Genomic DNA, 21,839 nt, shown 5'->3' with positions numbered 1-21,839 from the left:
GTCAGAGCACAGATTGTTTTGCAAGTGCCCCTGAAACCCCTGTATGGTGCTGGGGAGTCAAGCCCAAGGAGACAGTTCACAGGAAATGGGACTGAATTTGCAACAAGCGGCACAAAGTGGCACCGGATATCACCAAACAACCAAAACACTCATTGTTTTCTCCGCACTCTGTGACCCAGGCCTGGATTTATAAAGAGACAGCAGCTGCAGTCCTGGAAACCCCAGGTGAACACTCAACAGAGGGCACTGTTAGAAGGAAGCCAGGTGCTAGGCTTTGAGTGAGGGATGTTGACTGAGATTTCTGGGGTTCCATTTTTGTCTAGAATTATGTTTGTCTAAGCAATGTGCAGGCGATAACAAGATTCTTGTGGAATTTGAGCAGGGGAATGGTCCAATTGTGAGTCATTTCCTCAGTTACTTAGTCAGCAACCTGGTACTTACTGAAGGTCTTCTACATGCTGGGCACCAGGCTAGGGGACTAGGGAGACAGACGAGGGAAGATGCTCAGCACATGAGCCTTCAGGCCAAAGTGAGCTTCTGTTCTAGTTCTCATTCTGCTTCTTACTCTCCGAGCAACCTCAAACAGCTGTATGACCTCATGGAGACAAACCGTGAATATTAAACTGAGATAATACATATCAACATCTAGGGGCTCAATGGGATAATTTATGTATGTATTGAAGTTCCTGATTTCAAGATCTTGGTTACCGTTCTCTGCTCTTAACACTACTGCATAAGAGAATGATCTGGAGAAATTTTAAAGAATGCCAATGCCTAAGTCCCACCCCCAGAGATCCTAGGAACATTGCTCCGTTTATGAAGCTTCCCACATCACTTAATGTGCAGCCAGGATTGAGGACAACTGTGTGACAAGACAAAATTAACACATGGCATAATTAGAGAAAAGTTGATCACAACATGTCTGCATTCCCTTTCAAATAACATTAGTCCTGATGGCAACATTCTCATCCAAATTATCCAGATGAGCTTTGCAAATTTCCAACAAACTCGTTGAATATCCAACAATTGTATTAGAGGCTTCTTCTAAAATCCATATTTACCTTCTTTTACAACATTTCCTTTATCTTTAGTAAAACTCTGGCCTCTTTCTCTTGCCTACCCCCTCCTCTGTGGAGGGGAGTATGTAAAAATGTGAAAGATTTATCTCCAGAAGCACATTCGAGTACTTGCTCTATAAGTTCACTTCCCATGAAAGTTAAAGACAGCAAGGAGGAGAAATAGAGAATACTAAGTACCTTTTATAGTCCCCTCTCTCCACTGTCCCTCTCTCCACGGCCCCAAAATCCAGCTCATCTGATTTCTATTATGCCCATATAAATGTCTCCTAAGCCTTGGGCATTTGGGGACATTGCCAACTCCACAGCTACTTCATGGTTTCACTTTCCCCTTGCTCCTGTAACTCTGGCCCAAAGCACCAACTAAGCTCTGACCTTGATTGTTGAAGACAGCATGAGCATCAAACACTTACATGTGTGTTTTATTTCAATAATACTTTTAAGCCACTGTCTTCCTCCAGCAACATGACACCTGCCAACCCAGGAAATCAAATCCCTTAAGAAAGATCAGTAAACAAATCTTCCTGGAAACCTGCATTGGAGGTGAGACAATTAAATGTAACGATGTAAGTAATTATCCAAGGCCATTGCAAGGAGAATCAGGTGCTCCTCTCTCCCACTATGCAACACAAGGCCTAGTTCTCTAGTTACAGAGCACAATGTTGCTGTAATAGCCTAATTGATTTATAATGTTTTTCTCTGTATTGTAGCATGTGTGCAATTAGTTACTGAAAAGGAAACACAGCTCAGCTCAGTTGCTGCATCTGCTGCTAGTCAGGGACATACAATTTCATGCCCTATTTTCCAGATGGCTTGATTAACATTCAGAGGAATCTAGTGGCTTGGCCGGAGCTGCAAAAGAAGCAGGGGAAGCTCAGGTATAATTGGACCTGGGAGAACCACCTTAGATGGAAAGAAAGCAAAATCTCGAAATGCAAGCCAAACATACAATACTGTGAGAAGGAGTAAAAGATGGGGAGTGGCTCTTTTTCCTTCATTTATTCATATATCAGTCATTTATATAACAAATATTCAACGAGCATTTAGTAAGTACCAGTTTTCTGTTAATTTCACAGTGGTAAGCCAACAAATACGTTCCATGCCTTTAGGGAGTCCACAGTAAGTGAGGGAGGCACATATTAAATAGAGAGCCACACATATAAAAATGAGTGTGGGGCTGAGCATGGTGGCACATGCCTGTAATCCTAGCACCATAGGAGGCCAAGGCTGATGGATCACTTGAGGTCAGGAATTCAAGACCAGCCTGGCCAATATGGTGAAACCCCAACTCTACTAAAAATACAAAAATTAGCCGGGAGTGGTGGTGCATATCTATAATCCCAGCTACTCGAGAGGCTGAGGCAGAAGAATCACTTGAACCCGGAAGGAATAGGTTGCAGTGAGCTGAGATCATGCTACTGCACTCCAGCCTGGCCAACAGAGGCAGACTCTGTCTCAAAAAAAAAAAAAAAAAAAAAACAACTATATAGATAGATAGCTAGATAGATTCATATATATACATATATATAGATTCATATACATATAGATTCATATATATATGTATATATGAATCTGGGAGTGATATCTGTTAAGAGGACAGTATAGTACAGGCAGAGAAGTACAGGTTTCCCTGAGGAAGAACTGTTAAATATGAGACCTGAAGAAGGGGTAGAGATGATCTCCAGAGAGGAGGAAAGGCATTTCAGACAGAGTCCATAGCAGATTAGAGAAAAGATCTTGGTGAATGTCAGTAATTTTAGAAAGGCCAGTGTGTCTACAGCCTGATGAGAGGGAGGAGGTGGTATAGGGTGAGTCTGGAAATGTCAATTAAGTGCGGGGTAAATGGAGGCTTTGGGAGTTCTATTAAGAATGTTATATCTTTAAGTATGCAAGGAAGCCACTAAATTAGACATTTTAAGTAGAAGAGAAAACATGATTTAAATCTTTAAACATTTGTTTTAATTGCTCCTTGGAAAACAGGGACAAGATGGGAGTCATGAGTGGAAGCAAAGATAGCCATTGGGAGCCAGTGAGTACTGGCTGTGGCTTGGGTTTGGATGATGATGGTAGAAACAAAATGAAACTGATGATTTAGAGAGCTATCTAGGACACAAAAGTCAGTAGGATTTGGTACTAGATTGAAAGTGAAGAGGGAGACGAAAATGGTAAGAAGAATGATGTGTTTTCTTTCTGGAGCAACAGAGTATGTGAACACATGAATCCTTCTCAGAGAGATGGAATTTAAAACAAGAGTGTGGAGTAAATTGTTTTGAGAGAAATCATAGAGTAAGAGGAAAAGGGGGCTCAAAACTGAGGCTTGAGGAACTCCAACTGAAGAGGTCAAATTGGTGGAGGACCTGGTAGGGAAAAAACTATATTTGGAGAAATGAAAATAAACCAGGAGAATGGAAAGAACCCTATCAAATGCAATGCAGTTGTCAGGTACCATGAGAATTGAAAGATGTCTGTTGGGCTCAGGAGTGTGGAGGTCCTCATGACTACTATAGAGGAGCAGTTTGGCTGGCTGCATGGCATGTTTTGATGTCCCAAACTCATTACCAGACTGACCCCTGAGAAGAGCTGTGGAGAGCACCGGTGTGCTGAAGAGGTTTTTCTCTGTCAGTGCTGAAGGATATAATTGGATGGTTGAATGAGTGGGTGAATAGAGACTTTGCCTGCATCTTCAAACTTGTTTCTTATTTCTTAGTTGTGGCCATTTCTTTCTGGGAGAGGAAGGCATGGGGAAATGGTGGAAAGGGTGCAATTGTCACACGTATCTACTAAAACAATTGACTCCACCCTCTTGTTTTAAATTCCATCTCTCTGAGAGGGATCCATGTGTTCACATAGTCTGTTGCTCAAACAAGAAAACAGGTCATTCTTCTTGTCATTTTCCTCTCCCTCTTCACTTTCAATCTACTATCAAATCCTCCTGACTTTTACCTCGTAGATATCTCTCTAAATTATCAATTTAGATTCCTATTAATCAAGTCCTAAATCCTCTGGCTGGCCAGATTATAACATGGTAAGAATGAAGGAACTAAACAGATCTGGAGTTGTGAGTGGTGAGTTGTGGCCATTTCTTCCTGGGAGAGGAAGGATGTGGAAATGGTGAAAAGGGAGCAATTGTTACATGTATCTACTAATGAAGACATCACATCGATCAGGTAACCCGTATTTATCCTCCATCTAGACCAGTCATTCCCAAGCCTGGCTGATCATCAGAATGACCTATGGAACTTTTACAAAGGACACACTTCCAAGTTACACCCCAAAACATCCTAATTCAGCAAGTGTGTGCTGGATCTGGGCATTCAAGTTCTACCTGGTCTGCAGTTGAGTCTGATGATCATTCAGTCAGTGAACTGCTGCTTTAATTACTCTTGGTTTTAATTTCTACCCAAAACTCCCGGAAAATTCCAACGAAGAGCTCAGTAAACCTGTTCTTTCTTTTCCTCATTATTTTGCAAAATACAGAACACAAGGGGAACATACTTTTGATTTATTAATGATGCCAAGAAATATCAAACAGTTTATTGTTTCTATTATTAGAGGAAACCAGACCTGAAAAATCAGTGTAGCATAATCATTTACATACACAAGGCCCTTGAATGGTAAAGCTTCTCATGAATATCCTGGGATGAATGCTGGGAGGCTATTACCATCATCAATTCCATTTTTCAGATGAAGAAACTGAGTAGGAGAGGTTGACCTAATTACCTCTTAAAGACCCCACCTCTTGAAACCATCACATAGGAAACACCTGAATTTTGGAGGGGACACACTGAAACCATAGCAGGGGGCAATATAAAGGAAGAGCCCAGCTTGAGAGGAGCACTTGGAAACCGTGTCTTGGGCCTTAAAGGAAATCCATCCAGGCTGGTGTTTGTTGAGTGCTGCCGCTGCTGTTGTGACTGTTTATTTGTTGCTATTGTTGTTGCCTATTTTGTGCCAGTCATCCTACATATTTTACACCTCAGTGCTGAGGACAGCAAGCATCTACCCATGTTAACAGGTAGGCTTTCCAGATAAAACACAAGGTGCCAGTTAAATTTGAACTTCAGATAAACTATGAGTAATGTTTAAGTATAAGGGTATCTCATGCAATACACGAGACATTTATATTAAAACATTACTTGTTGTTTATCTGAAATTCAAATTTAACTTGGTGCTTTGTATTTTTATTTGCTAAATCCAGCGGCTTTGTCCCTAAGACAAAGTTGGGAATTCTTAAAGAAAGAAAATCAATTTTATTTTTGGAAGCCTCTGATTCCAGCCTATTGTCTTCTTCTGTATACTTTTCCCTGTGCTTGCCACTAAGCTATGTCCAAAGTACAGCTTTAGGATCTCTGGAGCCTCTTCATCCACATAGAGCAGGACAAGTCAATAAAGAGGCAGCATTGGGGGAGCATGAACTTGACCCATTCAAAGTTAATGGTAACGCCTTGGTGAGGAAAACGAATGTTAGGGAATGAAACAAAGGTACTTCCTGTAAGGACCACCATTATCACTAACTGAGGGAATTTGAGAGTGCTTCACTTCGAACAGATCTGAGGTGTGGAAACCTGAGTTTATACAAATCCAGGGGTGCTTTCGTTTTACTAATTACAAAGGGATCCCTGGCCTTATAAAAAGATTTAAAAGATGTTTGGAACATAGTTTGACTTTTTCTATTCAAAAATCGTTCAATACAGCTGTTATATACAGTAATGTACTCATTTATACTTTAATAAAATATAGATTTGCTGTTGTATGGGTTAGGGTCACCAGATTTAGCAAATAAAAACACAGAATGCCCAGTTACATTTAAATTGCACACACACAACAAGTATTTTTCAGTATGAGCATGTCCTGTGCTTATACTAAAAAATGAGTTGTTGATCTGCAATTCAAATGTATCTGTGCATCCAGTAGTTTACATGGCAATGCTGTATGGATACAGTCTCATATTCCTGATTTTGAAGGCAAAGGAAGATGGAAAAAGGCTTTGGGAAAGGAATAGATAAGAATTAGGTCAGTATGTAATGCACTAAATTTTATCATAGGACCTGCTGGGCTCAGTAGATGTAGCAATTAGATGCTTTTGGCAATGAGATTTGAAGTCTCTCTTGGAGGTTGGTAGACTTATGTTACTATGAAGCCATGAGCTACTCTAGGTTTTGTGACCTAGCCACCCCCTGTGACAAAACAGGTATTTGCAAAAACAGCTGGGGGACACCTTCCCCACAAGGTCGGATGCACATTCCTCTTCCTGCTGAGCCTGGTCACCAGAGATCGCCCCTCACAGGATTTCCATAAGAGGGCCAGGCAGTTCAGAAAGGAATCTCTTCCAAAGCGCCATCTGTTGCAATGTCAGCGGCTTCATGCATCATTCACAGGAGCTAACACATTCAAATTAAAGTGGGCAAAAGAATTTGTGAGCTGCAGCTTCTGAATTTCCTGGATTTTTTCAATTATCTCTTTCATTTCTACATCAAGGTTTTGCCATTCTTTGAAAATGTGATCATCAGAGTTTTAAAATAACTAAAATTGCTCAAAAATGCAACGACCTGCCTCAGAAAGGAGTGAGTTTCTTCTGTTTGGGAGACTGAGTGACTATTTAGTGGGCATGTTAGGGAGCTGATGCAATCTCTTTTGGTGTTTAGACTCGACGACATGGTTTTTCAGGTCTTGAAAACTGTTTGGCACAGCACAGACTCTAGGATCATATATAGTTGAATTAAAATCCATGGCTTTGTCTTTTATTAATTAATTTTGAGCAAATCACTACATTTTTCTAACATGCATTTTTTTTTTTTTTTTTTGACAGAGTCTTGCTCTGTCCCCCAGGCTAGAGTGCAATGGCAGTGGTGCGATCTCAGCTCACTGCTACCTCTGCCTCCTGGGTTCAAGCAATTCTCCTGCCTCAGCCTCCCAAGTAGCTGGGATTATAGGTGCCTGACACAACGCCTGGCTAACTTTTTGTATTTTTAGTAGAGACAGAGTTTCACCATGTTAGCCAGGATGGTTTCGATCTCCTGACCTCATGATCCGCCCGCCTCGGCCTCCCAAAGTGCTGGGATTACAGGTGTGAGCCACTGTGCCTGGCCTATTTCTTTATTTGTAAATTAGGGACAAACCCAATGGATTGTTAATATGCAAAGATAACACATCTTTTAAAGATTTGAAAAGATTTGTAAAGTACATGGCCTCATTACAGACACAAAAACCCAGAGTGAAATAAATGTAAGCAATCATATGGGTCCATTCAAATTCTGAGGTTATATATTTTAATGAACTTCAGCCAGAAAAACCCTACTATGGTGATTTAAAGAGACCAGAAATTTGGGCTTATAGAACTTGTCTTAGCTTAATAGCATGAGATCCCATCACGCTGATGATCAAGAAGGTATCACAGGTCTCTTATTTGGTGTAATTTTTGAGGGGTGGCTCAAGGAGAATGAACTTGGGATGTACTTGTCTCACTTCGGTCCCTGGTGCAATATGATGTACATATTCGGTGCTCAGGGAATAAGGTTTGCTGGAGAATGTGATCTCCTTTGCCATAAATGCAAGCAGGAGCTTTGATGTTTATTCCACGAAACTCCTGGCTAGAAATAAACAGAGAAAGAAACTCAGTCACATAGACACAATGGGGTTTTTCTACATTTCAGTTTCTCTGCAGACCTTTTAAAATGTTGGGAGCTTAGCTGTGGTCAAAGAATGCCCACTTATATTTCAAACAGTGCTGAGCAATGAGATCTCTCTTTGTAAAAGGTGCGTTCTCCAACACCCTATGCGAAAGCTGCAGGACTATTTGTTTTATGTTCTTATCGGCACAGATCAATATTCCTAATTGCCTGCCAAGTCATTTTCCCAGTAGTTTGCAGAAACCTTATCTTCTTTAGAAGCCATGTTGATTTTCTCCATTCTTATAAAATAATACTGCCATTCAGGTCAAAATATCCAAATAATGAACACACTTGACGCAGAGGCTTTATAAAAATTATTTTGTTTCCTGCCCACACTGGGAATCTGTTGTCTACGCATAATCAACCAGGAAGATTAGTTTATGGGAATCTTAAGTCCATCCTGAGTGCACAGAGATAAATTCTAAAAATAAAGCTAACTTCTATTTTTTTTTTCCCCCCTGGGGTAAGTGCTGAGCATAATATTTTCAGAGACTTGAGACTAAAGTGCAGCATCGGGCATTATTCTCAGTCTCACAGCGCCACCTTTTGGCCCATGTTCCCCCTTGTTTTCTGAAGGTGAAATCCAGGCAGCTGGTTCCTAGGGTGATTTTTACAATCCTACTTCTTTGGCTATGGCTTGACATAATTTCCCTGGAGAGTTGAGTCTTAGGGTATGATACTATACCTTGGATCTGCAAAGCATTAAAAGAGAGGATATTGTCAGATATATGATCTAGCTATGGACACAGGCCAGATGCATTCGTAACTGAAAGAGAAGGCCCTCTTGTCTGGTCCACTCCTAACTGGTTTGATTTTGCTGCTATCTATCAGCACCTTCCTTACTAATGCAGGATGGCTCAGTTAATTTCTTTCTTTGGTCTTCCAGTTACGCTGTTGAGAGCTTGCTTATGGTCATATATAAGAGGTGACAACCATGGCTTTTCAGAAACAATACCAAGAGAGCAATAGAAACACTTTATTTACACACAGTGTAAAATGGGCTGCAACTAATTATTTACAGATGGGGCAAGCTTTGATAAATAGATTGACTGATTAATGATTTGGGTTATATTTCTGACATTAACTCAAACTGGACTTGGGCTTAGTTTCAAAATGAAATAAGCACAACCTGTTGGTGTGAACTTTAAAATGGCCAGAGACAATCAGATAGTGCTTTATGCCTAGGGGCTTATGGTTGGAAACCTTGAAGGAAAAATTAGCTGAATTATCGACAGTCAGGTTGAGTGCATGCCAAAGCCTTAGAATTCTAACTCAATTCTTTTGGCTGAGTTTCTACCTGCCCCTGCAGCTAGTCAATTCCATGGAAACATGACTCATATTGTTTGCCCTCAGGTAACAAAAAGAAACAGTGGTAGTTCTCCTCTTTAGGTTTTCAAGCACAAATTTTGGCTTGATTGAAGCTTAATCGAGGTTGACGACACTGTTAGAGCACTTCTTTCATTCTGACTTCTAAGAAGGAAATAGTGAAGAGAAGTTAGAAATAGACACTCTAATTTATATATATATATATATATATATATTTTTTTTTTTTTTTTTTTTTTTTTTTTTGAGACAGAGTCTCGCTCGGGCTCCGGGCTCGAGTGCAGTGGCGCGATCTCGGCTCACTGCAAGCTCCGCCTCCCGGATTCAAGTGATTCTCCTGCCTCAGCCTCCTGAGTAGCTGGCATATATAGGCACCCGCCACCACGCCCGGCTAATTTTTTGTATATTTAGTAGAGACGGGGTTTCACCGTGTTAGCAAGGATCGTCCTGATCTCCTGACCTCGTGATCCGCACGCCTCGGCCTCTCAAAGTGCTGGGATTAGAGGTGTGAGCCACCGCGCCTGGCCCTAGTTTCAATTTTTAGTTTGCATTTTAGTGGGCGTGTTAGGGAGGACATTTTGGTCAGAGCGTTCAATCTCCTCTACTTACAAAAGTCCTGTATATCCATCACCCCTCCATGCCAAATTTTATTTACTCCAAAAAGCCATTCTAATTTCTTCAACAGTGGCTTCTCCTCACTTTGAATCTCTTTAGTTCTTTTTCCTTATAAACATTTTCCTGGGCAAGAAGATGGAAATCTCTGCGCCATGCCGGACTCTCCTTGGTGTTTTGCTCCTAGTAAGCTCTCAATAAGAGATTTTTAACGTAAAACTGTGCGAGCACACATGCAGAAGCACAAGCGCTCTTGCAAAACTGCAACAGCATAGCAATATGGTGCACATGTCTGTGAACATACAGCTACTACCCCATCGGCAGCTTCTCTTTCTTTTGCTCAATTTCTCAATTTCTTTTTTTTTTTTTTTTTTTTGAGATGGAATCTCTCTCTGTCGCCCAGGCTGGAGTGCAGTGGCGCGATCTCGGCTCACTGCAAGCTCCGCCTCCCGGATTCACGCCATTCTCCTGCCTCAGCCTCCCGAGTAGCTGGGACTACAAGCGCCCACCACCACGTCCGACTAATTTTTTTGTATTTTTAGTAAAGGGGGGGTTTCACCGTGTTAGCCAGGGTGGTCTCGATCTCCTGACCTTGTGATCCGCCTGCCTAGGCCTCCCAAAGTGCTGGGATTACAGGCGTGAGCCACTGTGCCTGGCCCTCAATTTCTATGCTGTAGCCAAAGCAGCTTTAAAACAAATTTGAAAATGTCACTTTCCTGCTTTCAAAGCTCCATGACTCTTTCTGGCCTCCTAGATAGACTCCAAATTCCTTAGATGGGTCTACCAGGCTTATACTGTCTGTCCCCAAAACCCCTCTGTAATCTCACTTTTCTCCATTCCCCCATTATTCACACTTCAGTCAACTTTGAATTTCTCTGTTGTTATCCCTTTCTCAACTATCTCTCCCTCCATTTTCTGCCTAGACAATGTTTCTTCATTATTTAAGACTCCCTATAAAAGTTCGCAAATTTCTTTAGGATTTTCCAAAGATCCAAGACAGAATAAGTTTCAACTTTCTCTGGGATTTTATATAGTTTTGCTCATTATTTTATTATAGCATCCACTGAATCTTATATTAAAATTCTTCCACTTATACTAAGTCATGTACTAGATCTAAGAGTCTTTAAGATAGGGATCTTACTGATTTGTTTTGGTCTTCAAGCTTAGTATATAATACATAATAGGGCCTTCATAAGTGTGTGATGAATGAATAAATGAACGATTCTAAAGGATAATGACAATGACACTGGACTGTCATTGGTAGACTTGAGTTCTAGACCCACCTGTCATTTCCACCTTGAGGTCTCAGACAATTTAACCTTATTAGTCCCAGATTGCTAGCATGCACAATGAGTACTTCAGATTTGGTAACTGCTGAAGTCTCTTCTGTTGTCCGACCTGTGAAGTTGTGGCTCTTGAGTAAAGTTCATCAAGGCAGACTTTCTGAGAACTTCCCAATGCAACAGGTTTCAATTAATTAACCAGGAAAGACTCCTCTAGAAGTGACAGCTCAGGACGTACTGAGAGTAAATACCATGTTAGTGATGAAGAGATTGGAATTTCTGCAAAGAAATTGATTCTGATCTTGAGCCTCTTACTAGTTTGGAGAGATCAAAATATTGGACACATTGTCTATTGCTATTTACTTGAGATTAGTTAATGGAAATCAGAGAATTTAGGGGCACATAATGCTTCCACATGAATAACTGACTTGATTCTTTTGTAAACCATTCACATTGAATTCCATGAAAAGCAAATTCCTACCTACTTTTCCAAGGATTGAATCCAGAGTGTTTTCTTAGATGGTCTAACCGGGTTGCACAGGGCAGTGAGCTAAGGTACAATTTTCCATCTGTGTTGTGCTTTATGCTTGTTCTCACTATGCTTCAGTTTAAAAGGGACCTGAAATCCAGGAAACAGAAGACTGTGGTCCCCTGAGTATCTAGCTTTCCACTCAGTATCTCTTCATGTCTAATTGGCATGCCAAACTTCACATAGCATCAACAAAACACTTGGTTGCCCCACATATCCAGAATTTACCTCCACAAGTATTTGCTATTTAAGTAAACACCATCATTATCCACTCAATTTCTTAGGACAAAAATTTACAAGTCATTCTAGATTCCTCAATTTCCCTCAATTCCCATTATCCAATCATCAGTCTGCTATTCCATTTCCATTAAAATGTATTCTGAAACCAACTACTTTTTACTCTCTCTACTGCAACCACCCTTTCCCCAGATACTGTGATCTTTTACCTAATGTTATCACCTCTGCAGTAGCTTTTCTGCCTCCACATTTGCTCCCTTACATAGGATCTGTTCTACACGCAGCCAGAGAAATCATTCTAAACTACAAATCAGATCCTCCTATGCCCATTTAAAAGTCTCCAGTGGCTTCTAAGTATGTTTTGAACCTGACTCTTCCCATGGCCTGGTCATTCTAATAGTACCTGGCTTTGCCAATGCACCCAACTCATCTCTCTCTCTTCCTTCTTCTTTCTCTGGTTTACTTAGTTTTATCCATGGTCTTTTGTGATGTCCCTCCCTTTTTTTTTTCAGAAATATCATCTTGCTCTGTCACCCAGAACACAGTGACATTCCTTAAAAAAAAAAAAAAAGGCATCACAAAAGGATGGAGTGCAGTGCTATGATCATAACTCACTGCATCCTCAAGCTCCTGGGCTCACACAATCCTCCTGCCTCAGCCTCTGGTGTAGCTGGGACACAGGTGCATGCTACTCACCTGTCCTGATGTCTTCAACATACCAAAGAAATTTCTCATCTGGTGACATTTGTACTTATGGTTCCTTCTGTGTTGAATGCTCCTCTTACACAGCTGGCTTCTCATCATTTAGGTCTCACCTTCATGAGGCTCCTCTGCAGGAAGAGCTTCTCTGACGCTCTCTAAAACAACTGGTCCTGTTATAGTCAATGTCTCTCAAAATCACCCCGTTTCATCTTCTTCATAACACTTATCAGTACTTTAATGATCTTATTTCTTGGTTTATATATTTATATATTGTCTGGCTCTTTCCACTATAATGCAATCTCTTTGAAGATGGAGATTCTGCCTTTCTTATCAAATGTTGTGTTCCAGACTTTTAGAACATGTTTATCAAGTCTCAAGTCATATAATAGTATCCATTACTAAATATTTGTTAATTAACTGACTAACCAAGTTTTCCTATTGTTATATATGAGCAATAAAGAAATAGAAATAAAACAGCTAATTAATGAGGGTTAGATAGTCTCCAAAACAATATAAAACTATTTGGTTTAGAAAGGAAACTTGTAATAGATGAATAGAGACTAAATATACACAAGACCCTTTCACATTGTCTCCTTTTTCTGTTTGACAAGGCTTTATAGAGATATTTACAAGAGTGAGAACATCCTAGATAGATGGATAGATTGATAGACAGACGTAGTAATTACCTAGCAGTAGCAGCCAGTATTAATATCAGTATCAGTGTCAGTATTTACTGATACTGTTAATATCCTAGAGTGTCAATATCCTTATAATCAGTATCAAAGTATGGATATTAGTTATTAATAATAATTATTATCAGTATCAGTGTCAACTATCAGTATCAATAGTCAGTAATTACCCAATATCAGTATCAATATCAGCCAGGGTCCCAAAGGGAAATGGACAGCACATTAAAATGGAGTAATTTGAAGATAATTTAATAAAGAGATTATTTACAAGGATACAGGCGGGGTTTAGAAACAATAGGAGGGACTATGGTGCTAGAGATAGGAGGGATGATTCTCACTGCTACGCCAGAGAGTGACGAAGTATTTACCTGACAAAACACACTTCTACAGAGAGGAATGTAGACAGAGGGCCTCCTGACAGCAGCTGCAGCCTTCCGCAGAAGATCACACTAACCCAGTAGGACCTGCCAGAAAGGGAATTAGGGAAATAATTATCTCAACTTTTCTCTTCATCCACTTGCTTTGTCTCCCAGAGGCTGACTGTCCCACAAGCCGAGTTCCACCAGAAGCTTGAGGCCCCCTGATGCTGCACATCTGGATTAGCCTCCCAGAGCACACAAAGGGCGGAGCAAGTAAAGAGGGACCCTGCAGGAGTACATGGGAGACATCCATCACATCAGGGAAATGCAGATAAAAATATAAACTATGGTCGCATTCAAAGTCAACAGGCTAGGTGCCAGCAGAGCGGCAAGCTGGTATCAAAGCAGCGGCTGCTTGACCTCCAAAAGGTTTCTACCAAGGCACAGATCCATTTTCTTCTGTTTGGCAAGGATAAGAAAGAAGATGCTTGATACTGACTCATAAAACAAATATGGAGGAAGAGTGCCTGAATACAGCGCTTTCTTTTTCTTTTTTTTTTTTTTCTGTTTTGCATTTATCTTTTTTAAGCCTAAATTGATGGCACAAATTCAGTTCATAAGAAGAGCAAGAGGAAACATGGTAGGAGTGGGCCGGCGCAGTGCCACATCCGCACGTGTCATGGTGCACACACGCCAGGTTTGGTGGTGCTCAGAAGTCTATGCTTTTAACAAAACTTTACATTAAAGAAATGGACAGATTTTAATAACCTCCTGAAGCTAAACCTAGGAAAATAGAAGAGTCAAAGGACCTTGCAATGTTAAATTTTACTAATCTGTTGAGGTTCCAAGCATTATAACTAAGAATCCATATCCAATTGCCCATAATTTAGTATTACTCCTGCCATATCCTTGAGCAGATTTTCAACACCTTTCCTTAGTAACTTTTTTAAGAGACATCATAACCACTGAGAAGGAATTACTGATAATTTCTCTTCAACATCATAAAGGAAAGCACCAGAAATGTAATATGTTGGTCCTTTTCTTTCTTTCTTTTTAATATTTTGCTCCCTCAAAAAACAGTTGACTTTCTGCAAGAGAAAAAAATCTAAAGTATTTAACATTTCTATTTTATTTCCCTGAGCCTTTTCGTGGTTGTTGTTGTTCTATTTATTTGACCTAATGACATTTAGGAAAGAAGATCTAGAATATTTTACATAACTTTTATCAATCTGGGCATGGAAGAAAAACAGTTGGGAAGAAGAACAGGCATAGACAAAATGTGTGGAGGGAAATCAGATGAATCTGAAGAACTAGGAAGTGGGTGATGGAACAATGCTCTCTAAGATCCGTCTCAGACTTGGAACTTGAACTAGGGATTCTCGACCGTGGAGTTGTCTATAGAGCACAAAAAAAGAGAGTTATGAAGAAAAAGGAGAAGAAAAGAAAGGAGAAAGCTAGAGAAGCTACAAAGAAAAGAAAGAAGGGGAAAAACCTAGAGTAAGAGAGGTGAGGAGAAAGAGGAAGAGAGCAGAGGCAGCTGAAAGTGAAGGAAGTTGAAACCTTGCGGGAAACTAGCCTGCTCAGAAGACAGAAAGGCTGTACTGATTCTATTTCTTCCCAGCATGGATAAGCCACTTGCAAACACTTTTCAGTAGTGGATTTTTGAAGTTTTCCCCCTCTTGGATATGTAAGGCCAGCAAGGGAAACTCAAATTTATTTTGACAAGTGCATCATTAAAGGAAAAAAAAAAAGCATTCACAAATATTTTATGTTGATATTGAACATCTGAATGATTAACATTCATGGTAGAAAAGCCTTCATTGCCCAGTCCTGAGTTATGAAATGATCAAATTAGTTATTTGCAACTTTAGACAATGTCACTCAAAGGAAAATAAATACACAGAAAGCTATCAGCACAAATGGAAGCTAGGCCATAACAAATCAGGATGAAGAGAAGGGGGTTTTCCTTCCCTTTATTTCCTCCCTGAAATCCTTTACCCTTCTGTCTACTAGTAATATGATTGTTCCTAGGAACGCCACACACACACACACACACACACTTCAGTATGCGCACACACACAACTGCTTCTAAAAGAGAGGAATTTTTTTTTTTTAGACAGTCTCGCTCTGTTGCCAGGCTGGAGGGCAGTGACATGATCTCTGCTCACTGCAACCTCTGCCTCCCGGGTTCAAGCGATTCTCCTGCCTTAGCCTCCTGAGTAGCTGGGATTACAGGTGCCCACCACTACACCCAGCTAATTTTGTGTATTTTTAGTAGAGACAAGGTTTTGCCATGTTGCCCAGGCTGGTTTCGAACTCCCTAACTCAGGCAATCCGCCCGCCTCAGCCTCCCAAAGTGCTGGGATTACAGGTGTGAGCCACCGTGCCCAGCCTAAAAGAGAGGATCTTTTAAGGAGCTAGTGCAAGTACTGGACCTGTTAGTGTGTGAAGCTGTTTGTCACTTTTTCCTGACTGTGTGACTGACGTGTGTGTGTGTGTGTGTGTGTGTAATCTTACAACAGCAGGCTGTGTATACTTTAAGGCAACTTTGGGATTCAAAATGAGAAGCAGACTTCTTAGTTTCTTTTGAGTACTTCCTTTTGTGAAGAAGGAGAAAGAAATACAGTATTTGTCACCCAAGTCTCAGCCTCTGACCATAGGGAATTGTTCTTTCAATCTAGTTTCAATTGTCCCAAGAAGTAGGATTTCCTTTGCTCTGTTTGGGGAGCCAGTTTAATAAATAACCCTTTCTACATGCAAGCAAACATTTCGCTCAAGTCTAAAGCCTTTTTGTTTGTTTGTTTCATTTACTTATTCCAAATTATACTTTCAGCACTGTCTGAAGTATTATTATATCTATATGGTTATATATGTTAACAGTCAATGAACAACCAGAGACTTTTGAATTCTAATCTGTTTTTCCTGAAGTAACACAAAGGGGTTTGGAATGGTAATGAGCTTGCCTGGGTAGAGAGGCAGTGCAAACATAAAGTACGTGGACTCTGAGATCATCATGCATAAAGACCACACACAAACGCTGACGGAATCCACTGGAGGACCCCGTGTGGGCCCCAGAAGTGAGAGCTTCGATGACACCACATGTCCCTGTGTTTGCATAAATATATTCATAGATAGGGAATTCCTGACTGTAAGTAGAAATCACAATTGCTGGGGTAATGTGTATCATTGTCTCTGCTTCTGCTTCCTTCTCCTTCAGATAATCATATGAACTTTCAACAGGCTGCTGCACTTTTAAAATTATTAGAGCAGGCCAGGCATGGTGGCTCATGCCTGTAATCCCAGCACTTTGGGAGGCTGAGGTAGGCGGATCACCTGAGGTCAGGAGTTTGAGATCAGCCTGCCCAACATGGTGAAACCTCATCTCTACTAAAAATACAAAAATTCGCCAGGCGTGGTGGCACACATCTGTAATCCCAGCTACTTAGGAGGCTGAGGCAGGAAAATCACTTGAACCAGGAGGTGGAGGTTGCAGTGAGCTGAGACTGTGCCACTGTACTCCAGCCTGGGTGGAAGAGTGAGAATCTATCTCAGAAAAAAAAAGAAAATTAATTGTTAGAGCTAAGGTACATTGTTAATTTTGGTATGTTTCCAATTTTGAAAATCTAACCCAGTGGCCATGCAGATTCCGTTTCAGTTATCTAACTTAGTCCCTTTTCAGACTAACAAACATATAAGAGTGAAGAAAATGGGAATGTTTATACTGTTCTGGAAAGGAATTTAATAATATTTATTAAAAATTTAAAAGCATGGCCTTAACCTTTGACCTCCAAATTCCTCTTATAAGAAGTTGTTGTATAAAAGACTATCAAGACTACACTCAAAGATTGGCATCTTTTGCAAATTTATTTATAATTAAAAGCAAATGTTGACATAGAAACCAACATAAAAGAATCAGTTAAATAAACAGTGGTGCATCACTTGTTGGAATATTATGCAATCCTCAAAAAGAATTATATTTCAAAAATATTTAATAATGTAACAATACTATACAATTTTAAGTTTTGTAAAAGTAGAAATGCTTATGGAATATAATTCTAACTTTAGAAAGTATATGACACGTATCTTTTTTATGTTAATAATAGCTGAAAGTCCAATTTTGGGCCTATACTGGTTGTCAGAAAAGAATGAACAAACTAACTTACTTAATTTTAGGCAAGCCACATGCTCCTAGGGCTCACAACAGGATGCAAACCATTTGTTTCTTTCCTATGAAGTTCATCTTTCAAATTATACTGTGCCCACTACAGAGGGCAATGAGATTTTCCTTCACATTTGAGAATCCCTTGGTCTTTGAATCTCTTTCCTCTCTCATTGATGGTCCTGCTTCACCCTGGAGGAATATCTGGCTCATGTATTTCTGGATATTATACCTGGCTCCTCTTTAAGGGGTGGCATTGCATTGCTTGTGATAGTTTTAGGTTTCACAGCCTTTTTTAAGAATAAATTATCTCCAGACAAACAAGCATTTGTTTTTTTGCCAATATTGACCACCTCTAGCTATCTTATTCAAAATCCTTTTTCATATGTGCAAGAAAAAGAGAGAGAAGAAAGAAAATGTCCACACATGCAAACACACACACACACACACACACACACACACACACACGATTGAAATAATAATACCCAAAATATTAGTAGTTATTCCTTGGCTTGAAGATTATAGGTGACTTAATTTTCATAGTTTTCTGTATTTTTCAAAAATGAACATATTTTATAAACATGAAAGGATATTTTTCTTTAAAAAGAGCCCATTTAAAAGAGAATATATCAATCTTCAAACTGCAAAATATTGATAACATTAATTCTCAGTCTGTCTTCTTATATGTAACTGCATTAGCCAAATTACAGATACAAAAGACTTGGTGACTAGCAGTTAATATTTTTTAAAAACTCATGAACCAAAATATCCATCCCAAAGAGAAGCTGGCTAATAGAGTGTTCATAGCCTCTAAATTAGATAGGCATAAGATATTGTCTCTGATTCATTCCATTTAATATTAACAGATGATATTTAATCAAGAAATCTGGTCAGCAGAGATGTTACTTTTGGCATCAAAGTAAACCTACCGGCAACAGATCAAATTCCAGCCATGGGAGGCAATTGGATTTTGGAGAGGCAGACATATTTTTATGCTACTAGTTAATAGTGAGTCTCCCTTTTGGGGGTTGTAGAAGAGCAGCTTCAGGGAGAAGCTGTCTTCTGGGACAAAACTGACAACAGCAACACCATGAAAAATCCTGGCCTTTCGTTCTCCAAGGGTGAGTTCATTGTCATTTAGATACATCAGTTAGATGGAACTCAATAGACTGCATTCAATTAATCAATTCTCTTGAGAAGATAAAGTATAAAGTAAAAATCTAAGCTTTTGGTTCAGAACCTTTAAGGTGTCACTCACCATGATTGAAGCTGAGCCAGAAATGTCAGCTTTGCTAATTAAGTCTTTGCTGTTTCATCTACTTTTCAACTGACCTGGCAAATCTGAACTTCAGAAGAGGATAAACTATGACCAACACTGGGAATTCATTTTTTTAAAGCAAATTCAGGAGGTGTGAATTCAACCCAGTGACGAATGTGTCTTTCTCCTTCCAAAGCATCATCCATACCAAATTTTACAATTTGGCATCTGTTTTGACAACTCTAGCAAGCAATAATTTTGACAGAAGACCATCTGTGTTAAGCAATATGCACAGCGTCTACATGAAACAGAAAGGAAAAGAACAGTGCCTAGGAGCAGATCACTGTCTAAAATGACCCTGGAGTTTGGTATTGAGAATCTCAGGGGAAAATATATGGCAAGAGTTGGACATTTGAGGCAGATTCCTGTCTAGAATGATTTCAAGGGCTAACACTCTCCCTTGAGGACTGAAATGATGAGAAGGAAACATTTAATAAAAAGCTACTAGTACTGGATTAACAGATTGGCTCTAGTCTTTTCTCTTCCATTAACTACTTGTTATGTAGCTACTTGACCTCTTGGTATTCTGCTCTTTTCTGCATTAACTAGTTGTGTGTTTCCTTGCATAAGTCCCTTAGCACATGTTTGTCTAACAGGCTTCACAATTTCTTGGAATTGTCTGTCCCTGGCTTCCATGCATTTCCCAGGTTCACTCCAGACAATGAGCCTATCAGTCACATGTCTGCTTAAATTTCATTGCCTCAATTACATTCTTACCCTTGTGTTTGGAATAGAGACTAAGATATTCCAACTCAGAATAATCTCCAGACAATGAGCCTATCAGTCACATGTCTGCTTAAATTTCATTGCCTCAATTACATTCTTACCCTTGTGTTTGGAATAGAGACTAAGATATTCCAACTCAGAATAATCTATTCTCTTTGAGATATAAACTGAGATCTCTTGGCAAGAGCCATTTCCCATCACGTGTACAAGGAACTTGAGAAGACTATTCTGTGTAAAACAGAGAGTAGATAAACAGATAGTAAAGACAGTGGATAAAGAGAAAAACTCAGATAATTTACTTAAATTCACTTGTTCTTGAAGCCTAGCCTTACTTATCTCCCTGGGTTTTAGGAGAAATTTTAGGCCTCATTATTCATTGCTTTTTTTTTTTCTTTTCTTAAGCTACTTTGTCTTTTACAGTAAAAAAAAAGCTAACTAATTTAACACTTTGTAGGATTTTGTTCATGGATTTACTGCTATCTTTAATTGGATGTATCACTTAAGAATATTTGGTTCTCAGCAAGGAACATTAATGATCCTAGTACAAAATCAGGATGCTGAATTATATGAGTTCTGTCATCCTATGCTGTTCTAACCTATAAGTCTATGTCTCTATTCAAGGCAGATTTTGGTTTTAGTTAAAGGGGAATACAAAGACAAGTAATAAATCATTTCTGTCCTTACAGATGAGTGGTAAGACATCTACACAAATAGCTATAAAAATCCACCAACTCTTGATGCCAACTGTAAGAGAAGCTAAAAAACAGAATGTGCCTGCTACATTCTGGCATCACTAAGTGATTCTGAGTCTTCATACTTATGTCTGATTGTAGCATCTATAATAGCAGAAATTACAAATGAAAAATACAATTGAAACAAGTGCTTCGTGTTTCTATGTAGCTGGCAAAATCTGCCCCTCTTGGATCCAAAGCTGGCTTTGCAGGGAGAATTAAATATCTGATTGTTGGTAATAAGAGACCTGACTGAATTGGATCTTATGATCCATAATAACTTAAAGACAACAGTAAAGCTAAAGACTTAAATGGGTAATAATGTGCTTAGTGACAGTTGTTGGAGCTAAGATGACCTTTGTTTTCCGGTACAACTTCTCTACTCACTGTCTCCTCAATATGTTTTCAATCTCCCTACACTGCTATCGTTGCTCATGTAGTTCCTTCCATAAGAGGTATGTCCCCTGATCCATAAATCCGTAAGAATCAGCTGCAGCTTCATCTCTTTTTTTTATGGAGTTTTGCTCTTGTCACCCAGGCTGGAGTGCAGTGGTGCGATCTCGGCTCACTGCAATCTCTGCCTCCCAGGTTCAAGTGATTCTCCTGCCTCAGCCTCCTGAGTAGCTGGGATTACAGGTGCCTACCAACAGGCCTGGCTAATTTTTGTGTATTTTTAGTACAGACGGGGTTTCACCATGTTGGCCAGGCTGGTCTTGAACTCTTGACCTCAGGTGATCCACCTGCCTCAGCCTCCCAAAGTGCTGGGATTACAGGGGTAAGCCACCGCACCCAGCTGCAGCTTCATGTCTTGAAGAAAGCTTTTAGCCTGCTTTGCCATGCAGTGATTTTTCCATCTTCTGAGTGCAATGTATTTTATGTTTTCTCATTTCATTTGAAAATCATGTGGTGCCTTCTTCCATCTTACATGAGGATGATGCTAGCTACTCTAACAAATTCCAAAATTTGAGTGACTTAACCAAACAGAAAGTTATTTCTTGTTCGTGACATAGTCCAGTGCAGATTTCCAGCCGTTAGGTGTTTTTCCTCCACGTGATGGTTTGGGAACCCAGGCTTCTTCTGTCATGCTCTCTATAAATAGTCGCAAGGCCTTGTAGTCTTCTGTATGCATCCCAAAGACCAGAGAAGCCATCCTATCTTAGCCTGAAAATGACAAACATTTTTCTCATTTTGCATTGGAACAGAACTAGTCACATGGCCTCACTTGCAAGGGTGATGGGAAATGGAGCCCCTGGCTAAAGAGCTCCTTCCAAGGGCAATCCTTAATTTCGGAGGTGGAAGCTTGAATTTTGGTTGATGGTTAGTTTTGTCACACATTTTATATTCTTAATTCTCTCTATGAAACTTTTCTAATTTCAGTCCTTAAAATTCTTGATGGAGACAGATAGCTGTTATGCAATCCGTCT

This window comes from Pongo abelii, chromosome 9 (assembly GCF_028885655.2).
Source record: "Pongo abelii isolate AG06213 chromosome 9, NHGRI_mPonAbe1-v2.0_pri, whole genome shotgun sequence".
NCBI lineage: Eukaryota > Metazoa > Chordata > Mammalia > Primates > Hominidae > Pongo > Pongo abelii.
Note: the sequence above shows the minus strand (reverse complement) of the source record.